Raw genomic sequence first — 20,649 nt, 5'->3', positions numbered from 1 at the left:
TTTGGGGCACTGTCAATGACTGCCAGCTTCTTACAAAACATACCTGAATATTCTCAAAAACTATTTAGAAAATCATATACTCTGGGTGAAAATTGATAACCTTTCTACAAAGTTAGCAGGACTTTCTGCTTAATGGCTCCCATGGGAACCTGAAGCAAGGTGAGTAGCTGGTCAAAGATTCAGGGATTCAGAATCCAGCTAAATATCTTCTAACTCATTACAACTTACTAATACCTCTCTAGTAGTCCTTTTACCTCTAAACATGCCCTTGTCTGTCTTTAAATAAAGGAAGGGAAGGAGAGAAAGTAGGAGGGAGCTCAGGAGAGAGATGGCAGAGGGAGGGAAAGGGAGGGAGAGGGAGAGAGAGGGAGGGAGAGGGAAAAGGAGGGGGAGGGAGAGGGATGGGGAGAGAAAGAGAAGAAGAGAAGGGAGGGGAAGGGAGGGGAGGAAGGTAGCAAAAAAGGAAAGAAGAAAGAAGCAGCATTTTTTTTTCTTCTCCTCAGGGCCATATTTTATTGAAAGAATACACTACTTGGCGATTGCCAAACTTCCATCAAAACTGTATCAGAATAAGCTGGGAGCTTTACCATGCAGATTCCTTGGCCCCTGCACAAACTTACTAAGTCAGAGCCTGAATCTGTCCAGGAATGTATTTTAAAAGCTTCCCAGTGATTCTGGTGGGTGACCAGGATTGAGAGCCACTGGACATCACACTCACTGACTCTACTTCCTCACCATAGGTTCATGAATTAGTCCATTGCAATCTGGACCATACCACCACCTCTCCTTGGTTTTATAAACCAGGACCTCTGTTACTGCCAAAGCTAACGTCGACTGTTACATCTAATCTTATTTGACGACCAGAGAGGTTTGACACTGATGATTATTCCCATTCTTTAAGCTTCACCTTTCTTGCCTTCTTTGGCACCACCCTCTCCTGGTTCTTAGGTTTTGTCCAACTTTTGTTTTTCTCTTCTTTTTTAGGGAATTTTATGGACCCTTCTTGATCCTGAAATGTTTCCCAGGACTCACTCAGCCACTCTTTAATAAATTATCAAATGCCAACTCTGTATTAGGCATTGTTCTAGAATCTAGATACTGAGTATAGAGCAGTAAACAAAACAGATGAGATTCTCACTCTCAAGGAGTAAGGAACATTCTATTATGTTCTTTTCTCTTCCAGCTCTATACCAAGGGAACCTAAGTTTCATGAACCCTAAAATTGTTATAAAAATACTGTCAATAATATCATACATTCATGGGAGAAGATTCATAGCTCTTGTCAGATTCTCAGATAGGCTTAGAACACACAGAAGATTAAAATCCACTGCAATATATCTCTGTACTGAATTTTATCCATACACAAGGCTTCAATTATGATAGAAATGCTGATGACTCCTAAAGATAGCAGAGCAGAAAGCTGAGGTGTCACTAGCCACATGTGGCTACTTAAATTTAAATTAATTTTAAAAATTCAGTTCCTTAGTAGGACTAGTTATACTTCAAGTACTTAATAAATACATGTAGCTACTAGCTTCCATATTAGTGCAAACAGAACATCTCCATTCCAGAGAAAGCTTTCTTGGACAGTGTAGAGGTTTCCAGATCAAACCCAGGATTTCAGTTCTAGCTCTGCCACTTGTTATCTGAATAACTCGGAGCGACTTATTTACCCCTCCCTACATTCCTGTCATCTGTTAAAATATAAGTAACTCCATAGATCTGTTTTAAGGATAAATTGGTTAACTAATTTTATAAAGCACTTAACAAAAAGCTTGGCAAATCATAAGTACCCTATGAATGTTAACAATACTTAATTTTATCACACATTTGCACTGGCATCAGGCTCTCCTGAATGTTCAACAGACATCTCAAACTGAACATGCCTAATACTGAATTTACCATCTTTGTCTCCTTTCCTTATATACCACAATGTGTTCATTCAAACTAAAAATGTACCTCCACCTCAATTTCACATCAACTCCTGCAGATTCTAATTCTACTTCCTTACTATCCCTCAAATCCACCCCATCCTCCATCCATCACTCCTACGGCCATTGCCTTAGATCCTGCTCTCATGGCCCCTCGCAGGGGTTTCTTTAACAGGCTAACTGCTTTTTCTATTGCCAGTTTGGCCCTACTCCAGCATATCCTTGACACTAACACAATAACATTCTTCCCGAAATGCAGATCTGATAGCGTCTCTTCTTGACTAAAGTCCTTCAGTCTTCCCATAATTTCAGAACAAAGTTCAAACTCTTTATTTAGCAATAAAAACCAAATAAGCCGGCTGCTACCTACCTCCTCAGATCCCACATCTCGCATGTCCACTCCAGAATTTCACTCTCCAGTCATTCCACTTGCCTCTGGTTTTGAATATGCTCTTCTCCTGGCCTGGTACGTACTCTTCTCTATTCTCCTCTTTGTTTCACTCATTCCAATAGCTGAAGCAGTACAGTTCAGGGACTAAGTGTGAGGGCTCTAGCTTTATACCGCATGCACTCAAATCTTTACTCATTCCACCTACTCTATTCAATATCAACCTCCACAAAATGGGGATAATAAAAGTATCTCCTTCATTGGGGTTGAAAAATGGAATAAATTAATATCTACAAAATACCTGAAAAGGTATCTGGCATTGATTAAGTACTCAATATTATAACAATTAGCATCCACATAATATAGTAGCTTCTCAAGAAAATTTTTCTTGATGGTCATGGCCCACATTATGGTCCTACATCACCCTGTACTGCCCTTTATCATAAATAACACTTATCATAGTCTCTGGGACACAGTAATTAACTATTCAGCACTCTCTACCTTCTACCACACTATAAGTTATTTGAGAGCAAAGAATTCTGTCATTTCTTTTAATCCCCGGTGCCCAGCACTGTGCCTAGCACACACTAGGTACAACATGTGTCTGATAAATGAATGCACGATTATCTAGCCTTGTCCTCTCTCCCAGCTCTCCACTTTCACTAAATATGCCCTGGCCAATTCAGAAAGATAGCTTACTGTTACTCCCAAATCTGTAGCACAGCTTATACTCTCCTTCCGGATGACAATGTGCCTCAAAACGTTCACCAGCATTTTCTGAATGCCTATGTTGAAAGCATCCTGCCAGGCCTCACTGGGTGTATAAGACGTGGTCTGCGACCTCAAGGAGCCCACAGTTCAGTATGAATTCCTGATGTTTCCAACAGACTGTTTCGGGCATTGGTACTCTGGAGATACCAACTGAAATTAGATGTACAAATAAGGAAGCCACTGTAAGAAAACCCGCCACTTCCTTCTAATGCCAGCCCTCCTCTGACCCACCCCCATGCCAAAGTTGTGGTCCAACTCTCAGTTATCCAACGTGAGGAAGGTGTACTGCATGTTCAATAGAGCCTCCACTGGAAGGTGCGAGAGAAGAATATGGCTCTCCAATTATGCATAACAGGTAAAAGTAGAAAAATATTTTGAAGCCCAAAGCTACAGCTTTTTATTTCTTCCTTTCTAAAATGTCTATGGGTTTTAAATTTCCATGCCAATCCTTGGCTTTCATGAATATAGATAAATCTCTGGTTGAGGAAAAAACTATTCTCTTTAATGCTCTGTTCTTAGATATTTTCCATATTTTTACTGTGGAAAACCCACAGTAAAATTCTAGGCCTCTCACCACACACAATTAAAAGGATTACACTTACCCCATTACATTCCTCAAATGGGGTCTGAAGAAACGGGACAAAGAGAACTTGTGTCAGCTTAAACTCTCTTCAGTTGCTCTTAGCTAAAGGAAAAAAACACTTTTTTCTAGTTTCCCACATCCTAGTCACTTTCTTGGCCTCCATTACTAAGCTTCACAGTATAATCTTAAACCCTCTTAAGAGAGTAAATACAAATTAACCAGGTCATTTAGTGGTAAACCTTTATTCAGGCAGTAATGTAACCAAGTTGCTTCCCAGAATCTGACGTCTGTGAGAATTCGTTAAGATCCTGGGCAGTGGAGTCTCAAAGGCCAGCCTCCCTCCCCACTACCCCTTCCCTCCTTTCCTATCTCCGTCTTAACCCTCCTGCATTTAGAAAACCCCTTATTTCCCAATCCAGAGCCTTCACATTGGAGAAGGAAGTAAGTGCTAGGAAGCTACAGAAAGTTCCCAGACCCCATGCAATCACCAGAAGCCATTTTGTCCACAGATAACCCCCAAACCTTATTTTGGACAATCATCTTGATCCTGGTCCCTTTATCCAAACTGTTCAAAATAAGGAGTTTAAGTTCCTTTTCCATCAATTTCCTCTCATAAGAGCAAGTCAGGAGACTTTCCAGGACACAATGAGAGCCTCTGCTTGTGTTCCCCACATGTCCCTACTTCCTCCACATCAATAACTCTTAAACTATATTCCTAACTATCATGTTTTGAGAGAGATAACTGACTAAATACAATTTGTCTCCTAGTTCGCGCGCGCGCGCACGCGTGTGTGTGTGTGTGTGTGTGCGTGTGTTTGTATATTTAATCAAAGGTACACAACTATCACTCAGAACTTCAGGTCAGCATCCAGTACACAGGGTTCACAGAATTAAAGCCAAACAAACTTAATGTTTTAAGTTATCTTATTACAGAAAAAAATGTATGTTAGGCTTTTGAAATTCTGGAAACACCTAAAGGAAACCCTCTTTCTAAGGAACCAGTGACCTTGGTAATACTATACAATTGCTATTTGTTTGATCTCTTCTTGGCTTCTCTTCTTCTACCAACCTCTGAAAAGTTGTTCCTAGAGTTCTGCCCACAGTCCCCTTCTTGTCTCTGCACACTGTCCCCCAACAATCTCATCCCAACCTATGCGTCAACAACCCACATGTTGACTTCCAAACCTGTATCACCAGCTTCAGTTGTTTCACCAAGCGCCAGTTCCCTGAATCCAACTGTTTACAGAACATTGCCAAACCCCTACCTCCCCAGGCTCCTCAAAAAGCATGTCCAAAGCTAACCCCCAACTCTCCTCCCCTACTCTCACCTCTTTTACCAAATAACTCATATCTGCCTTCCTCAGCTCAGCTATCTGCATCACTATCCATACACTTAGATATCAAACAAGGAACCTCAGAAATAGTTTTGGCAGTTCCCTTTCCTCCACTTCCTACCTCTAACTTGTCCCTGAGTTCTGTTGTTCCTATTGTGAAACATCTTTTCTATCTGCCCCCTCCTCTCTGTCCTCACTATCCCTGCCCTGATCCAAAGACCAGGACCAGACTGGCTGCATAAGAATCACCTGAAAACTTTTTTTAACTGTAAGTTCCTATCCCCTACCTTGCCCTGGATTTTGATTCAGGGGGTCTGGGGTGGAGCCTGAAGGATTTTTAATATACATCCCAGGTTTCCTAACTACTAAAGTCCTACCCTATTAAAATGACCCCTTAACTGTGCTGATAAATTTTTAACAACAAGCTTGGGGGAGAGAAAGGCGGAATTTGTATCATTTGCTGGATTCTGTGGTATAAATACTCCCACGACAGTCAAATTTCAAGCTGCCAACATGTCACTAAAATCACAATTAGGAAGCAATGTGCATAATTAGCTGATGCAAGTCCACCCCAGCAAGTGAATGCTCCTAGACCACCACCTACTATCTTCTAAAACAGCTCTCAACATGACTCTTCTCTGGTTAAAATCCTTGGATGTTTCCTCACATGTCACAGAGTACAGTCCAAAGATCTTTGCTTCACACACAAGGCCTTACAACACGAAACCAACTTCTTCGTCCTAACTCTTCAACTACCTTTACAGAAAGTTTGGCCTAAACCCCCAATGTTCTGTTTACACTGAACCACTTGTGCTCTCCAAATACACCATGTACACTCATTCCTCCAAACTTTGCTCATATTGTCCCTTCTGCTTTAAATGTATCTCCTATGTGACCTCACAGACCCCACCACTATAACTCCATCTTCCACTTGGGCCAGCTGTGTCCCAATTCACACAGAAGCCCGGCCGTTTCTTCCTTCTGACATACTCAGGGCCTAATTCAGTGATTTCTTTTTTTTTTCCTACCTGACCCAGAGCTCTTTCTCCCTTTGAGCCACACAGCTGTGACAAATCCAAGCCTGAGCACTTATCACCAGTGACAATGGTCATTCTGCCCGAACCTTGGAAATATGTTGGCTACATCAGAGAAAACCTTTAGTGCAAATATTGGCTTTTTTTTTTTTCAGTGTATTCAAGATATTGCATACTAATATGGTGTATTTAATATTAACAATAAACCTTCACATTTAAACAGTGATTTCCAGTCTATAAAGTGCTTCCATGTACATTCTTCAAATGATCCTTCCAAAGTCAAAAAGTAGGTAAGAAATATATATGTATGTACATATGTGTGTATGTGTATATTTATATATATATATAAATATACATATACATATATATACATATATATATACATATAAATACACACACACACACACACACACATACACTCTGAACCCCATTTTAAAGATGAAGAAAATAAGGGTTCAAGGGGCTACGTGACACGTCTAAGAGTGAACTGTGGGTAAGCTAAGGAACGAGGATTTCAATCCAGGTTTTCAATTGAATTCTTTGTTCTTTCACTTTGACAATGCTGGCCCATAGCATTCACTTGGAGCTGGAAAGGGGTAGATGGCAGGAATGGCCTCAGTGATGAGACAAAGGGAGATCTGAACTTGGTGGAGGAGCTGGAAAGAACCTGAATGTTCATTCCACTGAAACTGTCTTCTGTCTATGCCCTGCAGGAGGTAGCCCTCAGCCAGAAAGCAAGAGCATCTGAAAAGTTCAACACAGCAAAAACCTTGAAACAAGAAATGACAAGAGTTTGCCTTGACCAGTTAATGGGCACTGATGTGAAATAAGACAGTTTGCCAGATAATGGCACTTGCTATGAGGCTGCAAAGGTCACAAGTGAAACCAACCACACAAATAAACAAGTTTTTGACTATACCTAAAAAACAAAACAAACAAAAAAAAAAACCCTAATATGCCTAAGAGTAGAGTTGTCTCAACAACCAGCCGTTAAAAAGCCAACTAAGACAAAGCAATGTGCCCAGGGAGAGGGCAGGACTTCCTAGAGTTGGACCCAGACCTAGAGACACTTCTAGGAGGCCAGTTACAGGCTGGCCTGAAGCCCAAGGAGTCTTTGAGGGCTGGAGAGGCCAGCGCCATCCCATTTAGGTGTGAGGGCAGAACTCAGGAAGGTAGGCCAGCGGTAGAGCAGAAATGCCAGTGTTCTGGGGGTTTCTTCAGAGAAACAAGTTTAGGAAACATCCTAGTAGCAGTGCCAACTTGATTCTACTGCCAGCGAAAGCAGCTTGATTTAGGAGCCAACCTAGAGTAGACTGGGACACTGATTCCCTAGAAACAACTAGCAAACTCCTATAAGAACATTTTAGAAGTCCAAGAAAAAGACTCTATTTTACATCTGATTAAAGATTAAACTCAACTAAGAACAAATATGTTTTCAAAATGTTTCATGATTATGGCTTCCCAACTGACAGTTAATTTTGTCCCTGCCTGTGTGTTCGCCACTCGTTAACATAAAACAAACCCCTTAAACTGAAAGTGTATGAATTCTGAAGGTACAAGGAAGGGAAGATATAGAAAGTCTTGTATTGTACCCCTGAAGGTCAAGGAAAGAGGCACCCAAGGAGAGGAGAGGCTGATGCATCTGGAAAGAAGGACAAGTTCTTGAGTCCTAAAGGACAAAGAACACATGGGGGAGTGGGTATTTATACAAAAACCCTATCACAGACAAATTGCCAGCTTCATGAGGAACCAGGGAACTCAAGGACAGCCTGTAAGCTGTACTGTTTTCCAGAAAGAGTTCTTTCAGCTTCCCTGCCTCCCCCTTTCCTGCCCCATTCCTATACCCATCCCCCATCCTACTTCATTTGCCTTTAGCCCCAGGAAAAACTGGCTTATAGAAAAACTCTATCTTGGTTTTTTTTTCCAATTAGAAAAAATAAAACAGTCCTAACCAAGAATTTTGGTCATTTACCAACTCACACAGAGCCCCTCAGGGGCCTGGGAAGAAGCAGCACTCACTGGACCTGGAGTAGGGACGCCCGTTCTGTTTCCACAGTGCCATTTTCCACACAGAATTAAATGTCATATCTTCTCAGCCAATAACTTTGCCAACTTTCTGCTAAGGTATATACTACTCATGGCCACTTTTCATCAGCAAGAAGACAAGAAGTACTGGATAATTTAGAAAATTGAGCAAAAGAAAACAGAAGTTGATAATCCATAGATCATTTATTTTTGATTTGAGAATGTTAATGAAACACACACACACACACACACACACACACACACACACACACACACAATCATTCTGTCCTGTATCCAATTAATCCTCTTCTAGTTCAGCTCTGGATTCCACCCCACATCAACAAGGATATAAAAAAGATTCTAATAATCCACAAAGTGGAAAATTCATCCATTCAAAATTCATTCAAAGAATACTGCTATTCAAATATCAGCCTGTAAACAGAGAAAAAGATGAGAAAGCAAGCTTTGGATGGCCCAGGTATTATGCTAGGAGGCAGGGGAGGAAAAGTACCCTAAGACCTAGCCCTGTCTTCAAGAATCTTAATGTGTGTTTAGGAATGACACTTAAAATCTAAAAATAATTATGAATAATATAATAATTATAAATAACCAAAAGTTTGTATCATAGAAAAGGGAAAACTAACATGTTCTTAGAGTTCTGTGAGTGAGATAGTATTTTTCACATACTATCTCACTTAAAAGTCAGTATTTTATATTTTTCTCTTTTTTAATTCAAACTCCACTCTGTTCTCAATTTCTTTATAGCAAATATACAACTGTCCCATTTTCTATAACCAAATACCCCAATCTGCCTTAACTCCAAGGGCTGATCATTGTAACTATAACTCATATATGATGCCATGTTGTTTCTGATCTACACAGTGTCTCACACAATAATCAGCTATAAATGTTTTTCCAAGCTCATGGCTAATCAGGCAACTAACTGTCTTGGTGACACCCAAGCCCACCTATATATTTCCTGAGTACTCAGTGTAACTCTGCTGGTCTAAGAGCATTAAGGTGATTATTCCTATGCATAACTGGCTAAGAGGACCTGACTCTCAGAGTTGGGGAAAATTACAGGAGCACAAAGTGCTAATCCCAGAATAAGTTCCACTTCTATTCTGTAACTGCTCACCTGCAGAGTTGACTCAAGTATTCCACCTACACATACATAAACACCCTACATGTTCTTATCACTCAAAATTCTCCTATTCTCCTCTGTCTTTCCTGTTCATTGCTCATAGTCCACCAGCAAATGGGTCAGGAGTTATGATGAGCAGAGAACAATCCTGGTCTTTCACTAGGATCCTTTAAATAATAATGATAATAATAATAATGATAATGATAACCCTGCTTCATACTCTTCTCTGTATCCATTTTCTTTTCAGGGCAATTTTAGTAAGAAGGTAACAAATGAAATTGCAATGGGCAGGCTCCATTCCTGAGCTCATTTTGATGATATAAGTTGGTAGTGGTGATGCCCAGTTGCCCCAAGAGGTCAAATATTCACAAAAAAATGGGTTCAGACTATCTTTTATTTCATAGTACTTTGAGTATTACATTTATCTGCCTTTTCGCTTTCCTTTCATTTCCCCATTCCTCTAAGGATCTCCACTAGCTGCATCTATTTCCTCTCTACTGACTTCTTCACTTCCTGCAATCAAGCTTCAATCTCTATTGCTTGCTACAAACTGTTCTTATCAAAGGTCATCAATGACTGCCTAATGGTCTTTATTCATATCCCAATTCTTTCTGACATTTCTACAGCATTTAAAGAGACTCTTCCTTCTTGAAAAAAATAAAGTATTCTACCCTTGGCTTAATTTCAGTAGTACTTAGTGAAATCATATCTCTCATTCAACAAGTATTTCAAGAGCATCTACCATGTGCCAGGCTCCATTTGAGGAAACACAAAGGTTTAAAAAGAGAGGGAAAGATATATTCTGTCCTTAAGGAATTTACTCTCTAATGAAGAAAGAGATACTCCATTGAATGAGATACGTACAATAAGCTAACTGCTTCAATGGAGAGTATATACAAAGTACAGTACCCAATATATCCCCATGGGGCTGCATGGGAATATAGACAGAGCTTCACAGAGAAGGAAGCATTTCAGCTGACATTTTAAAAGATGAGGTTTTACTAGGCATAACATATTCCAAGTAGAGGGACTTGCACATGCCAATATACAAAGCATGAAAAGAGGTGCATGCTCAGTCAAGAACCTTGAGTTCCATACTGATGAAGGTAAAGGCTGAGGTGGCAATAACAAGAGATGAACGTGGGAAAGTAAGCAAGGTCTGCATTACAAAGGAAGGGCCTTATGTGTCTGGAAATGGGATCAAATTTCATCCTGTAGGTGATGAAAAGGCACTGAAGAATTCTGAGCAGGGGAGTGATTTATTTATTAGAAGAAAGTAGAGAGGTAAGTGGAAGGCCTATAATGAGGGTCTCTCAATAGAGCAGAAAGGATGAAGACCTAAGCTAAGAGAGTGGAATGAGGATGGAGAGATTGAGGAGGGGCCTAACTGTAGGTGACAGAAGAAGGCAAGGGAAAAATCTAGGATGTCCTTGTTAAAAAGAAATGGAGTCACTTGTGCTACACTCCACCAAGGCTTAATACCTAACTTAACTGCAGTTTTAGCCTCTCCCAGGAGTCAAATTTTAAACCAATCAGTCTGAAATTTCCCGATTAACACTAGTGAGGTGATCTGCCTAATAAAATCCCCTGAATTCCCCTCAGGGAAGGTGTCCTGGGCTGAAATAATTCACTTTTCGACTTCTTAGTCTTACTCTCTCCTACTTAAAAAACCTCCTATTTTGTACGGCTCATCGGAGTGCCCTTTTAGATGCTAGATAGGATGCTGCTTGTTTATGAATTGCTTAATAAAGTCTATTAGATCTCCAAATTTATTCAGTTGAATTTTGTTCTTTTAACATCATGCTGCCTCTGCTTGCCAGCACCTGAGGACAGTTCTAGCTTTTTCTTCAGGATCTCCGCCACTTTAGCACAGTGCAAAACAAGTGTGAGACAAGCAATAAATACCTGCTGTCTAGTTAATTACTAACACCTTCATTAACTAATGGTGAGATAAGTCTACAGAAAATCTTCAGTGAGTCTTGTATCTAGAGTGAGAACAGGAGGGCTTCTAAAGTGGATTATGAAAAAATTTCAGGGCACCTCAACTGAGTTCTTTATAACAGCAGCCCCCAACCTTTTTGGCACTAGGGACCAGTGCTCCTATGAGAATCTAATGCCTGATGATCTGAGATGGAGCTGAGGCAGTGATGCTAGCACTGGGGAGCAGCCGCAAATACAGATGAAGTTTTGCTCGCCTGCTGCTCACCTCCTGCTGTGCGGCCCAGTTCCTAACAGGCCACGGACCAGTACTGATCGGTGACCCGGGGGTTAGGGACCCCTACTCCATATCCCTGGCTCCATAGCATAACATGTATGCACATGTCTTATAGTCATGAATAAAGTAACACTCATCTATTAAAAATAAAATGTATGGGAAATAGAGCACAGTACAGTGGAGCCGCAGCAGTGGAGCTAGGCTCAGAAGTCCTGGTCTTGGTCTGGCTCTGCCACTGACTAGGCAGAACACAGAGTGAGTAGCATCACCATTCTGATTGCTTCTCTGTAAAGTGAAAAGAGTGTGTCATTCAATCACAAAGGGCTCCTAGCCTTAACAGTTCAATGAAGCTAAATAATGTTTAATTAAGTAAGGAAATCGTCCAAGAAAAATCAGTATGAAAGCTAAGTGATTGGCAGAGACTGGACCGTGTGAATTGAATGAGGAGAGTGGCAACCTAAAAACAGCAATCTGCAAACAACTGTAGTTCATACATCCGAAAAGGCAATTTCATAGGGACAGAGACACAGAAATGTGACCTCCTGACTCACTTCCTGTGAACTCTTTTCATTTCCTGCTTCCTTTTATTGTTATTCTGTTTCCAGCTTATCATCTTATCATAGTTTATAATACTTGCAATAAAATCATGGACCAACCCTTATAGCGGGAAGGGGCATAAGAGGTAACCTAATCTAAGTCTTTCCCTCTAAGAACGGAATCCCAAAGGCCAAAGAAGAAACACGGTAAAGCCAAAGAAGTATTTAATAGCACTGCAAAGTAGAAAATTTAAGTCAGCCAACTCTCAGAACAGAGTTCTGCCCACAACATCATGCTGGCCTTACGGTATAAAAATATAAACTCTCAGAGGGCACACAAGACAGTTGTTTCTCAGTCCTTTGGAGGTAGCACTCATAACAAGGATAAATGCTAACAGCTGTTCGCTCCACAAAATGTTTATCTGCCATTGTTGAGTGTTTTCTAGGTACCGGCTCTGTCCTAACCACTGGAGACAAGGCTCCTGAGCTCTTAAGGACCTCAAATTCCTGTTTAGCAGAGGGATGCAAAGAGGAAAAGGCATATCATCAACAAAGAGACAAAAGAATGTGATAATTTCTAAAGTAAAAAGCATTATGAAGACAATAAAATTGGAGAGTGAGTCTCAAAAAATCTAAAAATATGCTAAGGTCACATTGATAATAAGTGGCAGAACCTGGACTTGAATCCACCCAGATCACTCCAGAGTCTACAATTTACTAGCTAGGCTGTATTAACTGACTAGCACTGCAGTTTGCAAAACAAGTGCCACAGAATGAATGACTGATTGGATGCAAATACATATAATCAGAAGGGTTCCCATGTATTTTTAATTTGAAAGGGGATTCAGAGGGAAATTCTAGTGAATTGTTTGATTTTAGTTCATCCTAATAAATCTCTAGGTAGTCATAAGGAAAACAGATTACAGTTTAATCAAATATTTTTCCTTTCATTCTATGTCTGTCTACTTGCTTTCCTACTTTCCTAAATAGTAAACATGGCTCTTACACAGTACATATTCAAACAATATTTATTGTTGCTGTCAGCGGGGATAAAACAGACCACAATACTCTAAATTAAGACTAAGTGCTCACAAAATATTCAGATATAACAAGTGAAAGTAGTTCTCAAAATATAAGAATTACATGTACCTTGTTCCATAGGTACAGTTTCATGAAAGATAGAATGAGCATTGCAGAGTGTACACAAAACCAATCTTAATCTCACAAATGCCTCGAATCTCTTAAAGGCCACCTTTTTCACAAGTTTGCTCTTTTCTTTTTTTTAATTTTACAAGTTCTTCTATTTTTTCTAAAAGTTCTAACTCTGCATCTTCTCTCCTAATTATACCTCACATCACAGAATGTCACTTATCTCAAACTCAGCAGATAATCCTGCCCTCCACATATTTAGTCCTCCACAGTTCCTTATAAGCAATACTGAGTAAGCTGAAGTCAAAGATTTATGAAGCCAGATCACAGGAAATTCAGATGTGCACAACACCCACACAGCTGGTTACTCATCCCCCTCCCTTACCCGTTAGAAGGGGGATCAGGTTCCAGAGATGAACCAAGAAATGCTAAGAGACAACAATGCCTTAGCTGATCACATGCAGCCCTAATCACCTTCTGGACCACTATTTTATCCTGACCTGCCAACGCCAAATGACTCAGCAAAGGTGCCACAACACAAACAACTAAGATTCCCAGCACCTGCCCTTCAGATCAGAAAATCTGGTTCCTAAATGACACCAATATGAACATACCTCTTTCCCTTAAATTTAAAGAAGAAGGAGATAAAAAGAAGTAATCAGATAGTGAGCACCTACTGAGCATCAGGCACTTTGTGTGAGAAATGCCTTACCTTTTACTACTTCATTTTCAAACCAGCTTACAAGGTAGGTATTATCATGCTCCCCTATTTATGTAGGAAGAAACTGATAATGCAAAGCAATCTGAGAGCAGAAAACTTGCTCCAGGCTGTAATTTTAATCTATGGAAGTAGGATGGAAATTGCTACTTAAATAAAAGTCACACACAGCCACTAGGAAGCCATCTACACCAGTGAGGAATGGTGTCAACCTATGTTGCTATTAACAGTATTTTGAAAAAATAAAAAGCCTTGGAAAAAGTAGAAACACATTCTATTTCTCAGTTGTCCCAAATCACTCTCAAATTCACAATTAGTAGCCACCTGTGTCTCCAGATTTTCTGTCACTCAGCCCCAGTTGGGCTTACCTTGTCCTCACCTAGAACGGGGAAGGCCAAGTCTCTAAGTCTCTTTGAAGTGAGTGAATCTAAACCGACTGTTGACATCAAGCCAAGTATCAAATTCAAGAGGCAAATTAAAATTTCTTGCTGATAAGAGTTGAGTCACCATCCTACGGCCAAGGATCACCTCACCTGCCCTGGGGGATATTCACAATTAAAAATATATACATACACACACATGTAATATTTACATATATATTAAATATACAACATATTTATTTCAAGATTTATTTACTTAGTTGTTCATTCGTTCATTCATTCTCAGGTACCTATCCACCTAAACTGGATGAGTATATTTAGAGTTATTTGTATGGTGCCAATAGTTTCTTACTCACCCTCTGAGGATACTACTGAGTTGATTAAGATAGCGAAAGTGAATTATTTCCAAATAGCACCTGTCGCCCAAAGGGGCCTTTACCTAGTAGGCAACTGAAGGCAGTGCCCCAGGGGTCTAGATTCTCCATGGCTATGAGAAATAAAGCTAAGAAAAAAGCACAGATAATAACCCCAAAGTACCTTAACTTTTAAATCCTTTGCTGGTAAGAAGCAAAGCAGAACTTTTGTTTCCCCTGCCCATTCTCTGTTGGAGAAACCAACAGAGAAACCATCTTTGTGAAGAATGGTTTCTTCACAAAGAAACCATTGTGAAGTTCAATGGTCAATCATCAAACAGAAAAAGAACAGATGCAAAAGGCCTGGCAATCCCATGTCATGGCAGAGCACAGAGTATGCACTATCTTTGCCAATTCTGTGAAATGAATGGACTAGACCCTATGTCGAGAGTAAATTGCTTCTGCTCTCCTAAGACAAAATGTCCACCCAACTCTGCTTGCTAAGAAAGGCCTTCCACTAGAGAGGATGTCCTTCACAACATCTATGGAAAAATGAAAGGCCAACCACCACAACTACCAAACGTAACAGTTACTGCTGTGATCTCCTTGGATGCACCAGTCACATTTTTAAATTCTACATTTATTTGTATGATTTGCATGGACTGCATAATAGATGTACAATAAAAATCTGTTGTTGAGGAAATGAATGGATGGACAATAAATAAACTATACTAAATCATTCAAGAGTAGAAGCCAGCCAAAATTCAGTGGGCCAACACATGCCAGCCAAGCTGTAAGCATATGTGGAATTTGGACTCTCCTCACTGTGGCAGCCTGAATGTTTAATGTGTCCCTCCAAATGGGAAGGGGACCAAGTGGAGGTAAAATTCAGTAAAAGCTTTTCACAGAGGCTGCTGTTTAAAAGAGTATAGGCATGCTGAAATAGCTACTTATAGTGTTTGGTCTTTATTTTCCATTTCCTGTGGATTTTAAAGACTCACATTGTCAGTACATACATATAAACCTCAGTGTAATATCAGAATATATATGTATTATACGATATAGAAAAAGGTCTGAATTAAAAGTGACAGAACACAACCTCTTTCTGAGTCAAGTTTCCATCATTACTTAGTTGTATAAATGTGGACATGTTTCAGAGTTTCAATTTCTTAAAGTGCCATGTGGACATACTCATTACATCTGCCCATAGGATGTAGGAACAAATGAAGTAATGGGCTGTCATGCCATAAGCATGTTGTTGGAAGGTTCAGTTTGTGCCAGGCCCTGTGATAAGTGCTGGGCAAATACAAAGAATAATTATACTCTGTGCCTGCCTTCCCAGAGCCCACAGCCTGGTAAATCACTTTGAAAAGGACAGAGTGCTGCTGAAATGAAGAGATTATGATAAATTGCTACTGCCAATACTGTTTTCATTTGTATCCAAGTGGACATCATTCACTGGAAGCTCCCAATGGCAAGTGTCAGTGTCCCCTCTTTTCTCTGTACCTCCTCCCTGGTTTCCCAGTTCAAGGCCCCATGCTCTCCGGTGGCTCAATAAATGGCATTTGTGGCCTGCCTTAAAAGGCTGTCATGTCATTACACACCACATAAAGAAAGGCTGTTTCTATTGGTGACCCTTTGGCTCTTGGCATCCAATAGAGCTAAGAGAAGGAAAGAATCCAAATTCCAGGAGAACAACTGCTGTGGTATCTGACAGCTGAAGAGTGAGGTACAGCTAATAACATCGTCCCTCAAGCTCTTGGAAGATGTCGGAGCAATAACTGCATCTGCATTCCAAAATACCCACGCCACTGGGAGGAAAGTCAGAGGCCCACAGTCAGCCCCCAGCTCCTCTCTCAGTCATATCTCTCTTCAAATCAGGGTGTAAGACATTACTTTTACAACTCCTAATTTCCAAATTTTAGAAAACAAACCAATTCCCTTACAGTGATGTGCCCAAGCAACTTGTTTTTAAAAAGCAGGAAAAGGCTAATTACTATCTTCAGACTGTACCTGAGCTCTGGATTGACCATTAGCCAAAATATTGCTTCCAATGTGCTCTTGCAGTCTCGGTCCTCGTTTTGGAACAGGTAAACCACTCTCCCCTAGCTTGGACAAATTCGACTCTTGAATAGAGACAAGCCTTAGAAGACTAGCAGTCTCTGATATCTGGACATTTATAATTTGATGGAAGACACAAGACAGTATAAAGAAAATAACATGAAAGTAACCAACAGGCTTAAAACAGATGAGCCAATACAAAATATCCAGATTTACATAAATGGCATTATCATGCGGCAATTATTCAGCTTCAACAGGACTTCTTGCTTTGCAAATGATTTATAATAGAATTTCATTAAAATCAAATTTCTATATAGTCCTTCATTTGTTTATCTGTTCATCGCCTAAGAACATGTTTACTGAGCCCCTACTATGTTCCATGTAAAGAGCTTAGCAGGCACTGAATAAAACAAATACTGAATAAAATGACTCTGCCCTCACATCTTATGATCCAGTGAAGGATACAATGTGACCAAATAATCACAATATAGGAACAAAGATATTATAAACACTTAAGTCAAGACATACTTCCTAGAGGAAAAGACAACTAAGCTAAGATCCAAAGGAAAAGAAGGACTGATGATAGCAATGTGGGTTAGTGTCACAAAAGAGGAATTCCATCTGAAGGAATAATGTCAACGAAGATCTGGAAATAAAAGGAGGCACTAAAAGGTTACTTTGGCTTAAGGCAGAGTCCTAGGAGCAGCAGTAAATGAAGCAGGGGGAGCAAGATGTGAGATCATGAAGAGCACTCTGGCTGCAGAGTGAAGAATTAAAGGGGAGGAGCTGCAAGGTAGTCAGTGAGACCAGTCAGGAGGGTGCTTGGAAAACACCTGAGAGATGATGATGGCCCACAGAGAGGCAACGGTGGTAGAGATGAGAAGACAGACTTGAAGAACATTTTCTCCCAAGAGAGCAAGTCTTGTGAAACTGAAGGATACCAATGCCCAATGCAAGGAACAGAGTCAGAGAAATTGGTTTAGAGGGAAGGATAATGGGTTCACTTAGGGATAGAAGAGCTGAGTTTTGAAGAACAGACCCTCAAAAATGCCCATTAGGATGCAGAAGTTGGCTATATGAGCCTAAGGCACAGAAAAGAGATGAGGTATGAAATATGAATGTCAGAATCATCATCATATAGAAATTATTAGAGCCAAGAGAGTGGATTAAATAGCCCAAAGAGAGTATGTAAATTTAGTTAGAGGAGGAGGAGGAGAAATAAGAGGCCTGGAGTCAGAACCTTAAGCAGACAATACTGCAGAAACAGAGAGACAAGAGCAGCCCATAAATTATAAAAACTAGTCTTCAGCACTGATCATTAGATTGGAAAACTGACATCTCATAAATAATTAAAATAACAACAAACCATTATTCTAGCTTACACTAATCAGAGGAGTAGACTCAGAGGCCTCGCAGACCACCAAAAAAATCTCAACTAATGATAACAAACACATCTACTTAATTTTGTCTTACAAGATGAAGAAAAAATGTAAACCCTCCATTTAACAGTTAGTTGAGAAAGATAACAAGGCCCAGAGAGATTAAGTAGCCTGCCCAGAACCACACAGAGAAAAAATAAGCAGAACCAGAACCTCCACCTCATGCTGCCTCAGATGGTCCCTTGGACTGGTGCTAGAGCAACAATCCTAGGAAAAAAACTTACTCTGCCCCCAAATACAGAGAAGGCCTGCCTGAGTTTCCTGGCTTCACCGACAATGATATGGTTCCATCCTGGGCAAAGATGGGCTCCCTAGGACATGGGGTAGGCTGAATGTTTAGTTGGGTTGCAGGAGACCTGCATTCTAGAGTCATTTCTGTCACTGATCCACTTCGTGGCCTTGGACTTCTCTGTTTGCTCAAAGTTGAAATGACCACACAAAGCCCATCCACCATAAAGACTAGATTCTTTGAGAGAGATGCAGAACCAGAACTGTGGGCACTAACAGGTAGCAGCTGAGTGTGAGAGAAGTAAGGTGATGTGGTGGTGAAATGTGGGTCCCAGGACGCTTCTCCTCTCCCTCCTGGAGGGCAGAGCTTTTCCTCAGACCTTTTTTTAAAATTTTTTTTATTTTTTGCTTTAGTCTAAATTCCATATTTTACTGAAATTATCTTTTAGATGTTGATCTTCCACACGGGCTGTGAGTTCCTCCATTTCTGTACCCCAGCACGTAGCACAGCACCTGATTCCCTGTAATGCCCAATAAATGTTTGGTGAACGATGAAAACTACCTCTCCTGATTTATCTACATGTTCAGTCTAATCTCTCTGACTGGCTAAAGAAAAGGCATGTCAACTACTAGAGGCATTCTGGAAAGCAATTTGAGAATGGAGAAGTGACTTCAGGGGGAGAGAAATCTTTCAGGGCTCCTGAGAACTTTCTGAATAAGCAGACCACTTTCTACTCTGCTCTGTCCTCTAACACGTGGCTGTCAGTTCCTCCAGTAAGTGCACAGGGCTGCATAGCCACCACTGGAGAAGTGGTGAAGCCCAAGTACAAAGCCAGGGTTTCCCTTGAATCTGGAACAAACAGCCCGAGTTACTAATATAAAGTCCATGAAGGACTATTCTCAAAGGGCAATGACCAGATATTCTCTCATCTTTACTGAGGACAAAACAAGAGAAAATGAGTTTGAATTGCATCATGGGGGATTTCAGTTAGATCTTAGGTAGAATTTTCTCAATAGTATGGCTTGAAAACATAAAAAGAAGGAACCAAGAGAAAGCAGCGCAATCCCCTTTCCTGTTTTTTTTTTTTTAATTAGATCTTCACGTGTCAAGAAGACGTGGTTCATCATAGACATAGATAGAGAAAACACAAGTTATCACCCAAGCTGAAGGCAGATAGTTCTCTAGAGAAGAAGTTCCACCCTGTTCAGAGTAACCTTTATTACTCCATCCCATCCGACCCTGAGAATCAGCAAAAAAGGTCAGAAAGAGCTTCAGAGTGTAATGACCCTGTAAATAAGAAAATAAATGCTTGTCAGGTCAAGGAAAGTTGCTCTAAGTGGTCAGACTGGCACTAACATACAGCTTGGGTTAGGGAGAACATGAGAAAGAAGCCACTTGGCATCTTTTTTGATGACAGGGCCCCCTACTGTGCAGAAATAACTCATCCTGAAGGCTCCTCCAGAAGCAGTGCTTCAGAAATTCATGGTTTTTTCCTAATTTCACAGACTTTCCTGTCCTCAACCTATGGACCAAAGTTCTCTCTTATCTTCTACAGGTAGAAGGTAGAGAAGAGTTGATTAGAAAAAAAAAGAAAGAAAGAAAGGAAAAAAAAGAGTCCGATTAAAAAGAAAATCTGAGTGAGAAAAAATACTGGAAGATAATACTCCAAACACACTACTAATGGTTAGGTTAGTATGGTAAAATGATGAACTATTTTCCTCTTCCTTACTATCCAAAATTTCTATGATAACTTGCTATTTTATTACACATACAATATCCATTGACTTTTAGAATGTAAAAGTTTAAGACAACCAGCTGAAAGACCCTTGAAGAGACTCAAAGATGTATCACTAAACTAATTGTACATTGTCTTTCCATATTTTCCTAATTGCTGGGATTACCACACTTACCCATCCCCAAACCAGGTCCCCCCAACCCCTGCAAATTCTGTTTCCATAGTTGCAAAAGAAAGGGGAAAAAACAAGTGGGTTGTTAATTGTTTTTTTGCTCCCTTTGCTCAGCCCCCTCATTTCCTGACTAAACTTGCTAACCAAAAGCAGCCAAGCCTGAAAACCTCTGTGGTCAGGCTGTGGAGATAAGAGGCACCAGGCTGGGAACATGCATTTTAACATAGTGCTGACGTGGAGAGACCTTAAAGAGAAGGAAGAAGTTCTAGAGATGTGAAAGTTAGAAATTTGCCCAGACTTTAGGTGAGAGACCTGAGTTCTAGGCCATACCCAGATCTGCCACCACAGTGGGCCTAATCACCTTTCTTCTTCATCTCATCTACAAATCAAGGTTGAACTAGTCTCAACCCAATGAGACTATGGACAAAGAATGCAGAAGAAAGGCTTCACAT

The 20,649-nt window shown here is 40.4% G+C and overlaps 1 protein-coding gene across 3 annotated transcripts in view; it reads right to left on the bottom strand.

Annotated features, from left to right (window-relative positions):
• GRAMD1B (GRAM domain containing 1B) overlaps positions 1–20,649 on the bottom strand; it is a 217,787-nt gene that overhangs the window by 128,380 nt on the left and 68,758 nt on the right. The gene's annotated exons all lie outside the window — the stretch shown is intronic.

The sequence above is a fragment of the Pteropus vampyrus genome, unplaced genomic scaffold (assembly GCF_000151845.1).
Source record: "Pteropus vampyrus isolate Shadow unplaced genomic scaffold, Pvam_2.0 Scaffold502, whole genome shotgun sequence".
Classification (NCBI taxonomy): Eukaryota; Metazoa; Chordata; class Mammalia; order Chiroptera; family Pteropodidae; genus Pteropus; species Pteropus vampyrus.
The sequence above is the reverse complement of the archived record's forward strand: the minus strand, read 5'-3'. Positions and strand labels throughout refer to the sequence as shown.